The 18,424-nt window shown below is 40.7% G+C and overlaps 1 protein-coding gene across 1 annotated transcript in view; it reads left to right on the top strand.

Annotated features, from left to right (window-relative positions):
- The window catches only part of PAG1 (phosphoprotein membrane anchor with glycosphingolipid microdomains 1), a 148,638-nt gene that overhangs the window by 29,851 nt on the left and 100,363 nt on the right, over window positions 1–18,424 (top strand). The window contains exon 2 of the mRNA XM_024251349.3: window positions 11,813–11,871. The gene's annotated coding sequence lies outside the window, so the exon portion shown is untranslated. The remainder of the gene's footprint in view (window positions 1–11,812; window positions 11,872–18,424) is intronic.

Genomic DNA, 18,424 nt, shown 5'->3' with positions numbered 1-18,424 from the left:
CTGGGATTACAGGCGTGAGCCACCGCACCCGGCCAGGGATTTTGAGATACAGCAATTTCACTCCTCAGCATTTAATCCCAGAGAAATAAAGTCACATTCTCACAAAAACCTGTGTATTAATGCTTATAGCAACCTTATTTGTAATAGTCAAAACTGGAAATAACCCAAATGTCCTTTAATGGATGAGTGGCTAAACAAACCGGTACATCCATATCATGGAATACTACTCCACAATAAAACAAAGGAGCTATTGATATATGCAGCAGCTAGTGTGAATCTCCAGAGAGCCATGCTGTGTGAATAAGCCCAATCCCAAATGGCTACATGGAACATGACTCCATTTATATAACATTCTTTAAATGATAAAATCATACAAATAGAGATGAGATTCACGATTGCTAGGAGTTAAGGATGTGGTAGGGGCAGGAGGGAAGTGGGTGGGGCTACAGAAGGGCAACATGAGTAATACTTGGTGATGGAAATGTTCTGTATCTTCCCTCTATCAGTGTGTATACCTTAGTTGTAATGTTGTACTATAGTGTTTCAAGAAGTTACCAGTGAGGGAACCTGAGCAGTGGGTACATGAGATCCCTCTTTATTATAAGTAACTGCTTGTGAATCTATAACTATCTAAAATTTTAAAATTTAATTTACAAAATAAAATAACCTTTAAAAATTTCTTGTAGCTACATCAATTTGAAAACACAATGCTATATCGTATATAAAGAACTTTGCATATCCAAGTTCAGAAAGATGTTAGTATGAAGTTGCCTGTTCTAAAGTCTATTTTTTTTTTATTTGCTTGGGGATTGGGAAGGAAAGCAAGGGATTCTGTTTTATCAATCATATGTGTTAAAAAATAGATAATATTTGTTAACTCCTAAACACCCTGTGAGGTCAGCATTATTGTAAAGAAGAACACACTGAGACGCAGGGAGGTGGAATGATTTGCCCTGATGAGTAGTGAGGCCACATTTGGACTGGACAGTCTGGTCCCAAAGCCTGCATCCTTTCTTAGTGACTATACTCTTTGGCCTATCTGCATAGGCTATGAGTATCCAAGTATCTTTCCGCAGCAGGACACTCACCTCAGACGTTTTAAGCACTTTTCCTAGGTCACAGAGTCATAGCTGTGGGACTGAAATTCAAGACTTTTCCTATCAAAATCCCATCTTACTCCCATCTGGGAGAAGCCATATTCCAAATGGCCCTCAGACCTGATCCTCAAGCATATTTTGTTTGCTCACTTAGTGCTGGGCAGTAGATTATTCTTTTTAAATTTACATTAGCAGTATATATTTAAACATTGTGAGATATATAAAAATCCAGGCTTCTAGCTTCTCAGGAAAAATAAGAAAATCTGCCAACACTGGGTTTACATTCTCAAATTCTCCCAAAGGAGTTAGATATAGGATGTTTACGGACTGCCTCTTTAGATGAGGTTGTTTGCCTCAGTCCTTACCACTACTTACCCAGAGACCACAACCAACCATCAGCTGGTTTTTATTGTGCAACACTGTTGTTTTTCTTAGAGTAGAGGAAATGCCTCTACCCACCTAGCTACCAAATCATGGCTTTTATGTTTTACCTTTTATCTTAATAATTTGGGTGGTTGTATTCTTCCTGATTATAAACTACTTAAAGTTGTATTTCTGAAAATCTCCATTATTAGTGGATTTGCAGTTGTTAAACTTAAGACCCCTATAGAATTGAAGGTGCTGAAATCACTAGTCCATCTACGAAGGCCAGTCACTAAAACGAAATAGGCATACATGAAATAGAATATATCTCCTTCAATATTTCTTAAATTAGAAAATTATGAGTATTGCGCAGTCACTCTGTTCATCATTGCAATTGCTTTAACATTCCTTTCTAAAGACTTTCTAGTAGTTTTGTGGAGATTCAATGAGGTGCTTATAAATTGATTTTGTGCCAGGTGCAGTGGCTCATGCCTGTAATCCCAGCACTTTGGGAGGCCTTGATGGGAGGATCACTTGAGCCCAGGAGTTTGAGACCATCCTGGGCAAGATGGCAAAACTCAACCTCTACAAAAAATTTTAAAAATTATCCGGGCATGGTGGTATGTGCCTGTAGTCCCAGCTACTCAGGAAGCTGAGGTGGGAGAATCACTTGAATCTGGGAGCTTGAGGCTATAGTGAGCCATGGTCATGCCACTGTACTCCAGTCTGAGCAACAGAGCGAGACCCTGGCTCAAAAAAAATAAATAAATGAAATAAATTGATTTTGCTTCATGGCATGTGATACCATAATAATAATAATAATAAGTATTTGTTCTGTGTCTGGCTTTCTACGGAAGTATTTTCAGTTCTACAATTCAAGGCCCCTCCACCCCTATTGGTCTTTCTCTTAAGGGGCCCAACTCTGAGTGTCTCTCCTGAGTCTCATATGCTCAGTCTGAAATAGTTGACCAGTAGGAAATGGAGGTAAAGAATTTCACAGAAGGGGAATTTGCCACGAGGAAAGGGTTAATAAGTTATTCCTGTTGATCACCTTTGTAGTGCCTAGCACATTATTGTTACAGAGTAGACATCCAGAAGTGAAGTGATTATGTTGGATGCTAAACTCCTAAGTAATTCAATATTGTCTGAGGATAATAGTCCTGCAAATTATATTACAGTCAGAAGTGTTTTTGTTTTTGTTTTTTTCCGATCGAGGAGTAGATGACTGGAGGCTGCCTTGTTTGCGTGAGTGGTGTTGGGATGACCTTCCAGGCTGGGCATGTGATTCCTGAAGAAGTGGCTACCTGTTTGGCTCCCATATTAATGCAGAAATTAGTGTTTGAGCTGATAGGAAGTAAGGGGGGGAAATCAAGGGGTGGAAAGGCTGCTTGGGATGGAATCTGTAGACTCTTCCTGTCCAACCTCTGGTTGCTAATCTATGTTATTGTTACTGGAAGGGGAGGCCTGCGAAGGTTGAGTCCTGGCAAGGGTATCACCAGACCAGGAGATCAGTGACTTCTTAGCTTATAATTCCACTGTAGGTGGAACTCTAGCATTTGCAGGCAAGATGGACGATAAGGAAGTGGGTGAAGGGGTGAAAAATGAAATAAGTGTTGAATAAAGCGCCTGTACTCTGGAACCAGACCGTGCGTTTTTAGTTTCTGCCTCACTCTGTCATACTACTGTGTAACCTTGAGCAAATAAGTTATCTCTGAATGCTTCAGTTTCCTCATGTGTAAAATGGGAATAATAATAGTATTTACCTCATCGTGTAAACAGCCAGTAAGTAGCAGCATCTCTGCACTGGACAATTTTTTTTTTTTTTTTTTTTGTCAATTGCTCTTTTTATTCTGTACCTACAATGTCATCTAAATAGCCTGTCCCTTAGTGTATGGAGTCAGGAGCCTAAGAAGAAATTTAGGGAAAATAAGGAAGGATATAGGAATAATAATCAAGGATAAAGGATTGCCTGCATTTGAGACCCTTGTCAATGTGTGTTTTCTCCAAAGAAAATGTGTCTCTTTTCCAAAGAAACGTAGATGTGTCTCTTTGGAGAACTTGTTTCCAACCTTAGATGATTTTTCAGATTCAGTCTGTGTGCTAAACTCAAATCTTCTAATTTCCAAAGTACGTCTGTTCATGACTTATAATATGTTAGGAAGGTATTTTGCCCTGGTGAAGAAGGCCTTAGTTCTTACCCCTACTTAACTAAGGGATAGAGAAGAAAAACCTTCAAATTACAATGAAATTGATTGACCTCAATTCTTTTTAGATATTTGTCTACAAAATGTCTTTAGTAATAGGTTTTAATACTTTTGCAGTTGATTTTACTAAACAGATTAAAAGTTTAAGCCCACTTACCTCAATAAACAAGTATATGAAAACTCACATACAACTAAGTTCTTCAAACCCAGAACCTCTGGCACTGAAGGAGATAAACTAGCAGACACCTTCTATGTATTTTCCTACTTCTGTACCTCAAGACATTTGCTGAATACATTTATAACAATGGCCATGTCGGAAATAATATTCCTGGGTTCATGGATTTTTATTGATCCATTTCATTTACGTGGATTTGATCCCAAATGATGGGATGATGTTCTCTTATGAAGGCCATGCCTTGAGGGAGAGGAGAGTGCTTTTAAGTAAGCCTGTTCCCTTCTGGCTCTCTTTGATAGGGTGGTCTCTCCCAGGGTTTATTTAGGAAGTGATGGAACACAGGTCAATCTGTCCTTGTCTCTAACCAATCTAAACATTTTGCTTTCAGCAAAATTTACGTATTATTTTCAAACCTTTACTCCACATCTTGCGTTATTGATTTGATTAATCTCTGCTGTTTTTAAGGCATATCTTCTTCAAGACAGCATTTTTCTTTTATAGCCAACAAATTCCTTTCAGATTTCTAAATGCGAAAAAAAAAAAAAACTTAGTTGTGGACAAAAGTACAGCCAATCTCTTTACACCTGAAGAAATTAATGTTTTTTCCATAAAAGTCACCATATGTTAGGAGGGTGACAATTGGTATTCAAATGTGAGTGAGGAAAAGAACAAAGACTGAGGCAAACAAATATTACCATTATTGCAGTGTTCTCTGCAATCGGTGGGTTGTTATTTATTTACAGTTTTGTTCCTGTAGGCCCACAGAAGAGAAATGCAAGGAGGAGTACTCCTGAAGTAGAAGAGGCTGTAGAAGGTTGGAATAGAGAGCAACAAATCCCAGGTCAGGATATGGAAGGGCTTACAAATCACTTAGCCTGTCTGGGTCCCAAACTTTCTCAGCTGTAAAATGAAGCAGTTGAACTTGATGGTTCTCTAGTTGGTGCCTCTTAGACTTTAGTATACATCCTGTTAAATGTGCAGATTCTGACTCAGTAGGTCTGGAGCGAGGCCCAGGGTTTGCCTTTCTAACGAGTTCCTGGGTGGTGCCAATGCTGCTGGTCTGCAGCTCACACACTGTTTAGCAAGCTCTGCACGATTTCTAAGCTCAAGCTTCCATTAACTCTACGATTCTATGAAAGTGCAGTCAGCTGACATTTTAGAAAAGACAGGAAGGTTTCATGAAACATGCCTACCATGGTATTAACCATTCTCATTCTTCATAATCATCTTCATCAAAAACTCTTTAAGTGCCTAATTATGCATAACAGCTTCCCATGCTTTACAAAAGAACTAAGTATATTTGGTCTTTGCCTTATCAGACTTGACAACCTAAGACAGAGAAGTATGTATAGAGACAGTAATAAATATTGAGGCAGTAGTAAATATTGAGTAATAAATGTTCATCCAGATATAGAACACATTAAAATGAAAAAAAAAGTATGTACTTAGCATGGGCCCTAGGATATTTATTTTCTTATAGCTTGTCTTCCTTTCAAAATCTGAGAAACCAAAGAAGTTGCCCTATAATTTTTACATAAAAGCAAGAGATTTCTCTTTCTATTTTGCAGATAAGGGTTGGAAATGGGAAGGTCAGTTTCTGAGGCTACTTTTAATGTTGTTGTTTGCTTTGTTTTGGCCTCACTGACTTAAAAAGAAATATTTTATCAGCCCTGAATGCCTAACCCTAATTACCATATGCAGGTGCCTTGGCTTGACTTTGCGCTTCTCAGCACTGTGTGTGTACATAGGCTTATTAAATTAACCTCAGCTCCTCCTACCCAAGGACCGCAGGCCCATCTAGTCACCCTCACACCATCCTTGGGAAGCAAAGGAGGCAGAGCTGGACATTGTTGTCTCTGAATCATGGGCTGTTAGGTGATGCCAAGAAGGAAACTGGTATGTCCAAAGCCTTGTGATAATTCACATGGGAAGCTTTGGATTTGGTTCTATTTCTTCTGTACACATTTGCATTTGCTGAACTGACCTAAGAAGAACTTGATCTGCCTTGGTGTGGGAAAGGATCAGATAAGAGGTCATTGCTGGCATTTTCTCTTGAAAGCAGAACAGGTTCTGTTCCCGGAGGCCAGGTCACCAATCAACAGAGATTGTGTTCAGGTACCTGTAGTGATGAGCCAGTTTGTTATAACTGTATCACAGGTTAGCAGAGTGATGTCAGGATGGCTCATTTCATTGATTATTGTAACTTAGCAAGAGCTACAAGAATTATCACAGATCTAGAAAACGGTCACATCTAAGCAAGGGTCTCTGTATCAGATATTTACCAATAGTGAGATTAGAGGCCCTTGTTTACACCTTCTCAATTCAAGTAGGCACATATAATATTTAGTAGTGACTATGTGTATGCTCAGAGATGCGGGAATTCGGAGGGAGCTGTGTGTGCCACGCTTTTGGGCTTCAGCTGTGTGTTATCCTGTGTGTGTGTATGAGGAGCCGCTGTGGAATCAGGTGCACTTGGGTTTGAAACTTGGCTCCACCACTCACTGGCTGTGTCACTTCACATTTCTAGGCCTCAGTTTCCCCATCTGTAGGACCAGCGTAACAATAGTATGAATCCTTGTGAGCATTAAGTAAGATGAGGACATATGGAACGTATAGCATGGTGTCTGCAAATAGTACCTGATGATTATTAGTAATCATAGTAAAACTCATATGCGACAGCATCTGAAATCATTTGTCTTTAAAGAAGCTAGAGATTCTAAATTATTTCACATGCAAGTGTTTGTACAGGAGGTTGTGTCTGGGTTCATGAAAATGTCACACTTTTTTTTATTATGAATAAAGCTTTTAAGGAGGCAAAGCCTCCATTAACTAGACTCAACCTCATCTTTCACTCTAATGTCGTGTACAACTGTTTTCTCTTTTTTATAAAATTATAAAGAGGCAAGTCAGTCTACTCATACTAGAAGATACAAAACTCTGACTATTATATAGCAGGAAGCTAAACTTCTAAAAAGCCACAAATGGCAATACTATACATTTTGCATTAGGGTCTTGGAACAGATCTATATGGACACATGGAATTACACAGGCTGAATTGAGGACACTAAGTATCTGATTGCCTTCTCTTCGGCAAACGAGAGTGGAGATAGGTAACTGGTTGCAGGAAGTAAGGAGATGCTCTTTGCCTACAGACAGGGAGGGAAGGCTAACCAACATTTGGAGGGGCAGCATTCTTTGGGAAATTGAATTTTAAGCCTGCTAACCATATCATAAGATTGCAAGGCCTGGCAGAACAAGAGCATGAGGCAGCTGGATAGAAACCCAAGAAACCAAAATGAATGACTTAAAGTGGAGCTGTTTGAAGGGGAAACAGAGCCCCAGGGAATTTCCTAACCTCAGAATGCTAATCACTCGCCCTTTTTTATAGGGTGTCTGTGGCTTCTGGTTGCCTGCAAATTGAGCCAGCATGGTGCAGATGTGACTGGTTTAAGGCTGTTTTTCCCCGAATTTAGTGTGAATCACCTGGGGGTCTTATTAGAATGCAGAGTCTGATTCAGTAGATCTGAGGTAGGGTCTGAGATTCTGCCATTTTTAACAAGTCCCCAGATACTGCAGAAACTGCTGGTCTGGGGCCATACTTTAAGTAGCAAGTGTCTAATCCACTCTCTCCTCAACCATTCCATCCTCTGATCACCACCTTCTGTCTTCTATCCCCTGTACCTTAACTCCAACCATTTGTGGCCCACCAGTACTCACCATCCAGTGATCCTACTAATTTTCCTTGTCTGTCACCCCCTCCAGTTCTCCTTTCCTAGTTATCTAGCTTAGATTCCATGATCTTGTGTTATAATTATTCTTTTGCATCCACCCTCAGGTTCTTTGCTGCTCCCTCTTTCCTCATGATCCTCACTGGCAAAACCCCAACCCTGCGTAACACAGCTCTCTCCCCAGGCCACATCTTCACCTACACTGGTGAGTGCGGCTGAAGGAACACACATCACTGTGCTCACAGGTCCCACTTTCATCTCAGTGGGTCCCTGTGCCACTTCACTCTTCCCCTTTTCTGGATCATCTTCTGGTGTCCTGTCCTCAAACCTCAAATACCTCCCTCTCCATCCTCATTCTCAGCTGATAATCTTGCTGCCTTTCCTGGATCTGCCCACATGTCTGCACGTGTGCCCATGCCTGGCCAGTGCTCCCCTCAGTGGGTGTAGAAGTACCAAGCATGCTGTAGCTCTCTGAGGGGTGCCCAAGGTGGGCACATGGAGGGGGCCAGTGGAACCAGCCCCCTCTGACCTGCCTCCCCCCCACCTTCAGGTCTGTGCTTGACCAACATTTTCTCAGTGCTGCCTTTCCTGACTCCCCAACTCAAAGCAGTGCCCACTCTCCAGGCCGTCCCTACCCCCACAGTGCCTCTGTGGTTTTCTTCAGTGATTGTCACAGCTGTGCTGCTAGGTGGTGGGTTTGTTCCCCGCCTCCACTAGAGAGATCCATAGGACAGGGAATTTCATCTTGGTCAATATCGAAACCCCCACCTAGAATAGTGGCTGACAAATGGACATTCTCCTTAAAGAAAGTATTTGGATAGATACTAGCATGGGAGATGTGACTGTGTTTGGACAGAATCAGAAAAAGCCAACTAGGAAGAACTGCGTATCCACACATGTATTTAAAAAGCCACTCCCGGTCTTTTTTAATAGACAAGGCTAAGGAAGATCCCTGTTCGGGGATACTTTTGGACCTGAATGTGCTGAATTTACTAGAGATTGTTGAGCCCACGAGGCCCTTTGGGGGTCAGGAGGGGAAAGGACCAACATCAAATTCCGTCTGAGATTCCTGTCCCTTGTCTCATTGGATGCTGTCAGGGAGGTTGGTAGTGTGAGTCAGGATTTAACCACCCGACCCTGCTCTGCACTCCGTAGCATTGTCATCCTCACCTAGGACACTAGCAGAGCTGTAACCAGTTCCATTTTACAAATCTGCAGGCTAAATATGCCTAATTCGCTGTGGTTTGAGGAAAAGAGATATATCATGGCTACGCCTAGGACTCCATGTGGGCCAATCATGATGAAAACAACCACAGGACAAGTTGGCAGTGGAAATGTCCTAAGACTGCACAGAATGAAGTTGATTGCCATGAAAATGTGTTGTGCTGGTCATTCTCAAGGAGTCAGGTGTTCAGTCTACTGAAAGTGAAGGAAAGGCATATCTAGCAATACTTTTTATTTCATTTTGAAGAGTTCTGCTTTTAGTAACATTGTTAGCATGCACTAAATCATTGCCTCTCAAGGTTTTGAGCAGCTGTGACGCAGAGGGAAAAGCACAGGGGGGTGTTTTGTGTGTATTGGATGAGATAACTGACCTCATGCAGGGTTGAGAATACAACAGGTGCTTTTTACATGCACCCACTCCCTCATCTATGCCCTTTCCAATGGTCCCCATCCACACTACTGGTTTTCTGCGTGATATGAAAGTTAAGATATAAATATGAGAGTATGTGAGTATGTTTTTGTGTTTAAGAGATGCCCTCAGTCTGTCGCCCAGACTGGAGTGTAGTGGCATAACATAGATCACTGCAGCCTCAAAATCCTGGGCTCAAGCAATCCTGTCACCTCAGCCTCCTAAGTAGCTGGGATTATAGGTGTGAACCACTATGCTCAAATTATTGTGTTTTAATAAGTCATCATTCATTTTAGACCAGTGATTTTCAACATGGGGATGATTTTGCTCCTAAGGGGATATTTGTTGAAATCTGGAGACATTTTTGTTTGCTACAACTCAGGGCAGGAAATGCTAACCCCTCAAAACAAAGAATTCTCCAGCCCCAAATGTCAGCAAGGCCAGGGTTGAAAGCCCTGTTTTAGAGCATGTATTTTACATTGGTGTTTATAGTTATTTCCTCATTAGACTCTAAATAAAGGAAGGAGAGGACTGAGAAGGATGTGACTGGCTGAGGACACAGTGGGACAGGAGGTTGGAACAAGTTGGAGGACCCACCTATCAGGTGCCAGGATTCACCGACTCTTTACAAGCACACTACAGTTTCCAGCTTAAAAACAAGTGCTTTACTAGATATACTCACTAGCAAAACCCCAACCCTGCATAACCCAGCTGTCTCCCCACACCACATCTTCACCTACACTGGTGAGTGCAGCTGAAGGGGAGCACACATCTCAGTGGGTCCCTGTGCTGCTAGTCTGTTCACTCTTCAATACTGGTTAGCCTCTAAAGCAAATAGGGTGGCAGAGGCACGGAGGACTCAGGAGGGCAGTGAGGATGATGAGATGACACTGGACAGGCTGGGCACTGTGATGGGGAGATTGTCACAATGCCAGGGGCTTGGGTTTTGTCACAAGGGCTGTGGAGAACAAGCACGGATGGGGACCTCCAGAGCCAAACTGTCCTGCTCTTTTCTGTACTGTATTCACAACCTGTTCATACTCCTCTTATCCTTTGTGTCTCTCTGTATTGTGCTACTTACTTGTAACTTGGGCTTCTGAACTGGGCCTTGTCATCTTTGCCTTTGTGTGCCCCGTGTATATAGCACAGAGATTTATCAGTAAGTGTTTATTAAACAGATTTGGCAGTGTTTTAGACTCCACTAGCAGCCTCTCAAAATAATTGTTTGTCCACTTTTCAACAGGTACTATTCCCAAATACTTGTTCCCAATGCAATTGTTTGGAGCTTGAAATGCATCCTCCTGGTTTTATAAATGATAGGTTTTCAGACTGGTGGGGAAATTTCCCAGCACCCACAGTGTTGTTGAGCCATAATGCTTAGTAGCTCAGGATGTCGGATTTCCCAGCAAAAGGCCAAGAGAAGAGAGTTTCCATTGCCTTTCTTCGTTGTGTGTGGACTCTTGGCAAATGGGTTCTTGCCATTCTACTGCCTCTCTTGGCATGGAACCTTCTCTCACCTTCTACTGCACTTTTCTCTTGGTACTCATATTCAGGCGGCTCTTAGACCACATGGGTTAAGAGTCTGGGGGTTCATGTCTTGCTGGCCACTGTGGAGTCTGACACTGGAGCTCATGGAGGAATTACCACCTTGCTTATTGTCAGCTTGACTATTTGGTCTTTCAAATGTTGCTTTGCTTTTCATTTCTTCTAAGAAATAGCTCTTTCTTTTCTTTTAAACTTTACCAAAAAAGAAAAGAGGGGAGAGGAGGCACCAGTTTCCCCCAGTGGATATTTCTCCTGAGAAAATTCAGTCTTGTTATTAGGTTCATTCTTTAACTACCCATGCTTTTTACTTCCACTTAGCATATTTTCAGATGTCTACTTAGATGCACAGTTCTACAAAAACAGAATTTTCGATTTGAGATTACATTCCTCAAACTCAAATCACACTTATTCTTGGAGAAGTGATCTTTATAAGTGATAGTTTTATTTTTAAGCATAAGAAGCCATGTTAACAAAAATACAGCATATTTCAAGATGAAGACATTAAATAATATAGCTAAATATAACAATTATCACATGTCTCTATACAATTTTGTTTCACCTTTTTTTTTTTTTTTTTTTGCTGAAAAGACTTTCATCTTCTTGAGGCATACAACCAGTTTTGTTTTTGCTTAATCCATGTACTACATTGCACATGGGCTCTAGGGGTCTGTGTTTGAGGTGTGCAGGTGCAGTGCTGGTGGTAACTCCTAGTTACTGTTATCATTGGTGGGATTGAGTTAGAAGGCAGCAATGATTAAAACGAAGTATGGACATAATTTATTACTACATGCGATTAATGCCGTCATTTTTACTTTTCTACATGTATAAAATTAGGGATAACATATAGGTCTGGATATTTCAAGAGCAAGTTTTAGCTTTTGCTTTTTAACATTCTTTTATTATAGTATTAAAACAGTAAAAGCTAATTAAATAATCCTTTTTCAGTTGCTTACTGTTGACCAAATCTTAAATAAGTAAATAACAAGATGATCATTTTACTCTTAATTGTTGCAGTTTTAATCCAGTTCAGAATTTTGAAATTGTTTTCTCTTGTGTTTCTTTTCCAGAAAACACGAGGTTTTTCTCCTATTTCGGCAGCTGGCCACAACTTCATTGCTGGGAAAAGGTGATTTCAAAGTATTTATTTATCTGGTTTATTCTACATTATTACTCATTCAAACTGGCTTTTAGTTTAACTTTGCATGCATCAGTTGTTGATTTAAAGACTGTTGGGTTAAGTCTGCAGACACACAGCTTCTAAGCTGAAAAACGTCCAGGGAATGAGCTAGTCTGATTTGAATTTAGCAACTTAGGTCTTCTGCGATGGAAATCAAGACGCCAGTGGGTATACTTCCTACAACATGATGTTTCCCTTTGATTGGTGGTAAGCCCAACCATGGCTTAGCTTTGTAAAGCCTCTGTGAAGTTGGGCTAAATGCCTACTCTCTCTCAATCTCTTTCCTCATCTTTGAGACAGGGATAATAATTGGGTAGTCTCATGGGCTTGATAGAGAGATTAAAAGGATACACAGTGCTCACTGCCACCACCACCAAAAATATATGAGGCTGTGTTTTTGGTTATCATTATTCATGGTATTAATAATCTCATTTTGTGCTGATGATAAAGTTATGTTAATAATTCCTTAATGACCTTGGGTCATCTTCTGTGAACAGACCAAATGCAGGAAAAACATTCAGACTAAATGAACAGGTTAACACAAAGACATTCTGTCTTTTATTTTAGGAATTCATTTACTACAATGGTTATCAGTTTTTATAATGAATCCTGGACTTCGAAGCACTATGTCCACCCATTTGAAAGATTTATTTTACAAACCTCAAGTGTTATGGCCTGCCTGACTCATATTCATTTGAAATCATTATCCAATGCCTGTATGGCCTGGAAAGGAATTCATCTGGTCTAAGTTTTCCCAATCTCTTCACCAAAGGAACCTTGTAAAATAGGCCACTGTCTTTTAATTAAATCTTTGCTTCAACTTACTGAGAAATTCCTTCTCTTGCCAGAGTAACCCTTTCCTCTTAGGAGAGCAGGGAGTTATTTCAGGGTTATTTTGGTTCCCCTCTGAGACCACAGTCTTTCTAAATATAACCGCAGATCCTGAAAATCAGCCTGCCTTTTGTTAGTTAACTTAGGCTAAAGAATCAGTGCATTAAGACCTTTGATTATCCACACTGTAAAAACGCCTTCCTCTGATCTCCTAATATTTGACAAGAATCTTGATTCAGGGATTAGACATTTTCTTTAATGCATTTCCATTTCCACTAGAGCTGCTCGCCTTACACACATTATTATGGCCTGAAATGTAGAGCATTTTCCAGTTGGGGGTAATTAAGATTTAACTCAAGAGTCTATATACTTTAGAATAGGCATCACATGCTTCTGTAGTAGAATCACATTCCTCCCAATTTCTGGAAAGCGTCGTGTGGTACTTTTTTTTTACATGGCTGACTTGTTGAGTTTTACTCCATCTGACCCTCCTATAGAAGCTAAGCTTGAGGGCAACGTTTGTATCTTATTTTAGTACCTACAACATCTAATAAATGCCTGGAGCATAGTAACACACAGTGGATGCTCTAATTTCTTTAAATGAATATATCTCTGACAGTGTAATAAAGAAGATAGAATTCATGAAAAGTAATTTATCTCAAGCTGTGCTTTTTTTCTGACTAAATATAAGCATTCTTCTCAACAATAATGCTTTGCTTGTTATTTTCGCTACGTTAAAGAAGTGCCACCAAAACCAATTTACGTCCGCTTTCCCTCTTCTGCTGAGATCAGAACTAACATGGTGGCTACATTCTTTTGAAACTTGTAATTGTGTATCATTTCCACAGTGGAAGTAGATTCAGACACTATCTCCACCAACTTTAGTGATAATAGTAGCGACTTTATGATGTTTTAATTTGAAATTCAAAATTTTAAATTGCCCCAACCCATTTTCAGGCTTCCAGTGTGCCTGTGCCTTGGAAATATATTTCAAACTTCCAGAGTTGTTCTTTCCAGTTATTAGAAACATAAGCAAAGCAGGCTGGGTGCGGTGGCTCACGCCTGTAATCCCAGCACTCTAGGAGGCCGAGGTGAGCAGATCACTTGAGTCCAGGAGTTCGAGACCAGCCTGGCCAACATGGTGAAACCCCGTCTTTACTAAAAATACAAAAATTAGCTGGACATGGTGTTGCACACTCGTAATCCCAGCTACTTGGGAGGCTGAGGCACAAGAATTGCTTGAGCCCAGGAGGCAGAGGTTTCAGTGAGCTAGGATTGCCGCCCAAAAAAGAGAAACACAAGCAAAGAGAACACAGAATCAGCAACCATCCAGGGAGATGTGCACTCCTAAGCTGAATTAACAAATAAGTGTGTTTCTTGAGAGGCCAGAGTTAACACAATTAGTGATGAACTGCATCTTTGAGGACCTAGGGGAAAATAATGGGATTCATTTTTAATTCAAACCAATTCTAAGCAAGAGCCTTGGCTTTCTGGAATGGCTTCGTAATCAAAGGTTACCGCAGGGCTTGTCAGAACTTTTAACAACTGTCTCCACTGTGACAATGGTCTTAGGTTGTAAGGTGATTGCCAAGCTGAGGAAATGATGACTCTAGCCAGCTTTTGTCTCACATTTGATCTTTGGCTCACAAAGATGAGGTTAATTTCAGCATAAGCTGTTAGCTTTATTTTTTAAATCAGTCAATTTTAATAGCAGCCTGCTTATGCCCTGAAAAACATCCAAGAGCAGTAAGAAAGAGTTGGCCTGGAATATAAATAAGTGTTACAGTATAAATCTTAGCTATCTCTAGGCCAGTAGTCAACAAAATACTTTGCAGTCAGTCTAATTAATCTTTCATTTTCTTTTTGCTATCCTTCCTTGTGTTTATTGTGTGTGTGTGTTTTCTGAACTATAAAGCATATACATAGTCACGATAGTTGGAAAATTTAATACTCTCAAGGAAGAAAAAGTTTCCTTGTGAATCCATTACCCAAAGAGAACCATTGTTAGCATCTTGGCTGATATTTTTCCCTGAGAATTTTTCCCAAGCAAACATACATAATTTTTAAATTCCTTTTGGTTTTGTTTGCTTTTAGAGACAGGGTCTCACTTTGTGGCCCAGGCTGGACATAGCTCACTGTAGCCTCAAACCCCTGAGCTCAAGAGATCCTCCTACCTCAACCTTCCAGGTAGCTAGGAATACAGGCACATGCCACCATGCCTGGCTAGTTTTTTTATTTTTTGTAGAGATGGGGTCTCACCATATTGCCCATGCTGATCTCAAACTCCTGGGCTCAAGTGAGCCTCCCACTTTGGCTTCCCAAAATGCTGGGATTGCAGGCATCAACCACCATGCCCAGCCTCATACTTTTAAACTGCTTATGATGAAAAATTTTATACACACAGGAGAGAATCACTGAGTCCTTACATATTCACAGTCTAGATTCACAGAGTATCAAGATTTTGCCACTATGGCTTCACCTATCCCTTTTTTCTTTCTCCCTTTTCTCTTTCCTCTTTTGAAATATCAACTAAGATACTTTTAAGAGGAAAAGATGACTCCTGATATTCTGAGGACGATGGAAAGCAAGTATTTGCCTGCCAATTTCACATATTCTCACTCATCCTTTATTAGGAAGCAAAAAGTATGGTTTTACACTTCATATTGTATTGTACTTTGGGAATAAGCTGCCTTAAAGCTCAAGTCTATTGCATGCTAGATGGGTATTGATTTTTCCTCTTAAATCAATGTTTCCCTAGGGCATAGTTTTATTTATTCATAAAGCTAAGATGATGTCTGACAGGAGTTACAGCAGTGTAAATCTGTGGTGCAGGCACAATAAGAAGAGCTTTTGTAACACTCAAAAATCCATGTTCTGATGCTAGAGGGTATCCTCATAAGCAAAAAAGTGCATTTGCGATGCTTCCAAGTATAAAAGGAACATTTCAGCATATCGTTAAGTTTTACTCCCCTGTTTTCTATGCTACTTTGCAAATGGACCTAAATACATTGTGACTGAAGCCAAGCCATGATTGTGTCTGATGCACAATGGGTTGTTGGAACAGCAGGCTGGATAGAATCAAAGCTTCAGCCACAATCTCTTGTTGACACCAAATGTCAGCTTGCTCCGGAAGGATATAGTGGCCCTGTTGATCTGTCCCCTGTAATTCTGCTCCCTGGCCCAAAGGATGGGCACTTCTGCCCAAGGGGCAGTTAACATGAGAGTGTTCACTTTGGGATACTTCATTCTCTTTGGAATAACCCTATGTACTTGTTGGTGTGTTATAATACATGGAACAGCTCTCTGTGTAGCTAGGCCATGTAAGTCAAGTGTAATCCTAAAAGTGTACTCCTTTTGTTGATATATATATATGACATATGATGTATATATCAACATATATATACACACACACACATACGCATGCATATATATATACATATATATATAATACATAGTCTATTCTGTTTTAAAAGTGTTTATGATATAAAAATTATTGTTAGACTTTTTTAACTTAAAATATGCCCTGACTTTTCCCTCAACATTAACTGATTTTTTTCCCTATGGTTGAAAAATGCTTCTAATGGCTAGAATGGCACCTTTTGGAATTTTAAATATCCAGTTTTTTATTAGCGGTCTGATCTTAGCATAGTAGAACTGGCTGGAGAGTCAGGTGACGTAAAAGCTAGTTTCATTGTCCACTCTTGGCTGCTTTGTTACCTATGGCAAGTTTCTGAACCTCTTTGGGACATTTTGTTTATATTGTTGTTTTTTTCCTAATTTAAACAACAGTGAGTTTGTGAGAAATTGGCAGATATTCACTTCTGGATTTCCATAGACTTCCATACATCAGGACTCTTCCTTTTGAAAGTAACTAGTTGATATTAAAAAAAAAGAAGAAGAAGAAAAGGAAGTGAAAAGAGAAAAAAAAGAATGCAGAAGTGAGGATTATTTCTTCATGAAGAATAAGGTTTGTTCCAGTTTTAAAAGCCTGTGGCTTTCTGTGAAAAGATTTCAGATGATTAGCTCAGCTACCAGGAGCCACACAGTTTTCTTAGAAATTGTGCCATTGAGGACACCAAGGGGGCCAGGGAGGACACAGCTCCAGTTAGAGGCTGGGGCCTTGAGCACCTCCCCCCGAGAGCAGCTGGTGCTCTGCCAGGTCTGTGGCTCCCAGGATGCCCAGATCCCTTGCCAGAGGTTTGGGAGAAGCCTTGAAGGTGCTGTCTCTTTGGATCTCTGTTGTTTCCTCTCTACTGGTAGCTACATTGGGAGCCTCTTCAGAAGAGGGTTCTAGGAATTAGAAGGGAAAGCATATAAATGCCATTCACTACAGTACCTGTTCACTGCTGGTCACAGTTGTTCTCCTTTGCCTCATCAGCCTCAGGCATGGAGATAACCTGGTGGCATGTCAGTGTCTTCGAGTTTTTCCCATTAAGCTCCAAGAGCATTGATTGCTATTCACTTCTTGAATGGATGTCTTGAGAAGATCGCAAGAACTACTTTTGGAGGACCGAGGCTGCGGTCTCTGCTTCAGTAGAAACCCGAGGTGCCTGACATGAAAAGCACACTAGAGGACCTATTTGAAGAAGAGAGAGTTAGCTGTTTGGAATCTAACCGTTTATGTTAAGGTCTGTGTGTTAGGTTTTCTAATTAGCTTTAGTTAAGTCCTTCAAGGTCTTTTTCTACATTCTTCCAATATAATCTGCTTTATATTCTTTAATAGTATGTTTTTCTCTTTTAGCATTAATTAATTATGCACTCCTATAGGAAGCTGATTAGGAAGTCATCCTCCTTGACCCTGTGTTTGGTTCCTTTAGAGCAGGGGTTTTCAGCCTTTGCAGGAACTAGGCCACACAGCAGGAGGTGAGTGGTGGGCCAGCCTCCTGTCAGATCAGTGGTGGCATTAGATTCTCACAGAAGCACGGACTCTTGTGAACTGCACATGTGAGGGATCTAGGTTGTGCACTCCTTATGATGATCTGAGTGGAACAGTTTCATCCTGAAAACATCCCCACGCCCCCTGTCTGTGGAAAAATTGTCTTCCATGAAACCGGTCCCTGGTGCCAGAATGGTTGGGGACCACTGCTTTAGAGGTCCTCTTGGCTCCCCAAGTCAACCCCGGTGTGGAAGCTAAAGTAATTCTATCTTGTAAGCTAATCTACCATGTTGACTTCTTATTAACAGTTCCAGGAATGCTCTGAGATTTCCAGTTTTTTTATTCCTTGTGTAAGAGCATATGCCTACCATAAATCCTGCCCTTAGAGCAGATCAACCTTGATATACTGGTACTTACTGTAAATCCTGCCTTTAGATCAAATTCCTACTCATTTCCTCTGGAGCATGTGTACCCCTTCCCTGGGTATATAATCCTTGGGTCTGGGGGTCTAATGACGAGGAGATCTACTTGTCATGTGGCTACCCAAGACCATGCTCCTGTCCATAAGTTCCCCAATAAAATCACCCTGTAATGACAAGATGGACTTGTCTGCCTCCTTCTTTGGTTTCTTGACTCCTTCTGTGTTTGGGGGTTGCTTTGCATATATGACCTTTTCGTGAAACACCTAGTCATTAATGGAGTGATACTTTCACAGCCAGACACCTGTCACATCCAAATTACTAACATAAGGTGATTTTGAATGCTGGATTTCTAGGATCAACCACAGGTTCTAGT

Source organism: Pongo abelii, chromosome 7, assembly GCF_028885655.2.
Source record: "Pongo abelii isolate AG06213 chromosome 7, NHGRI_mPonAbe1-v2.0_pri, whole genome shotgun sequence".
Classification (NCBI taxonomy): Eukaryota; Metazoa; Chordata; class Mammalia; order Primates; family Hominidae; genus Pongo; species Pongo abelii.
This window is presented reverse-complemented; position numbering and strand designations above follow the sequence as displayed.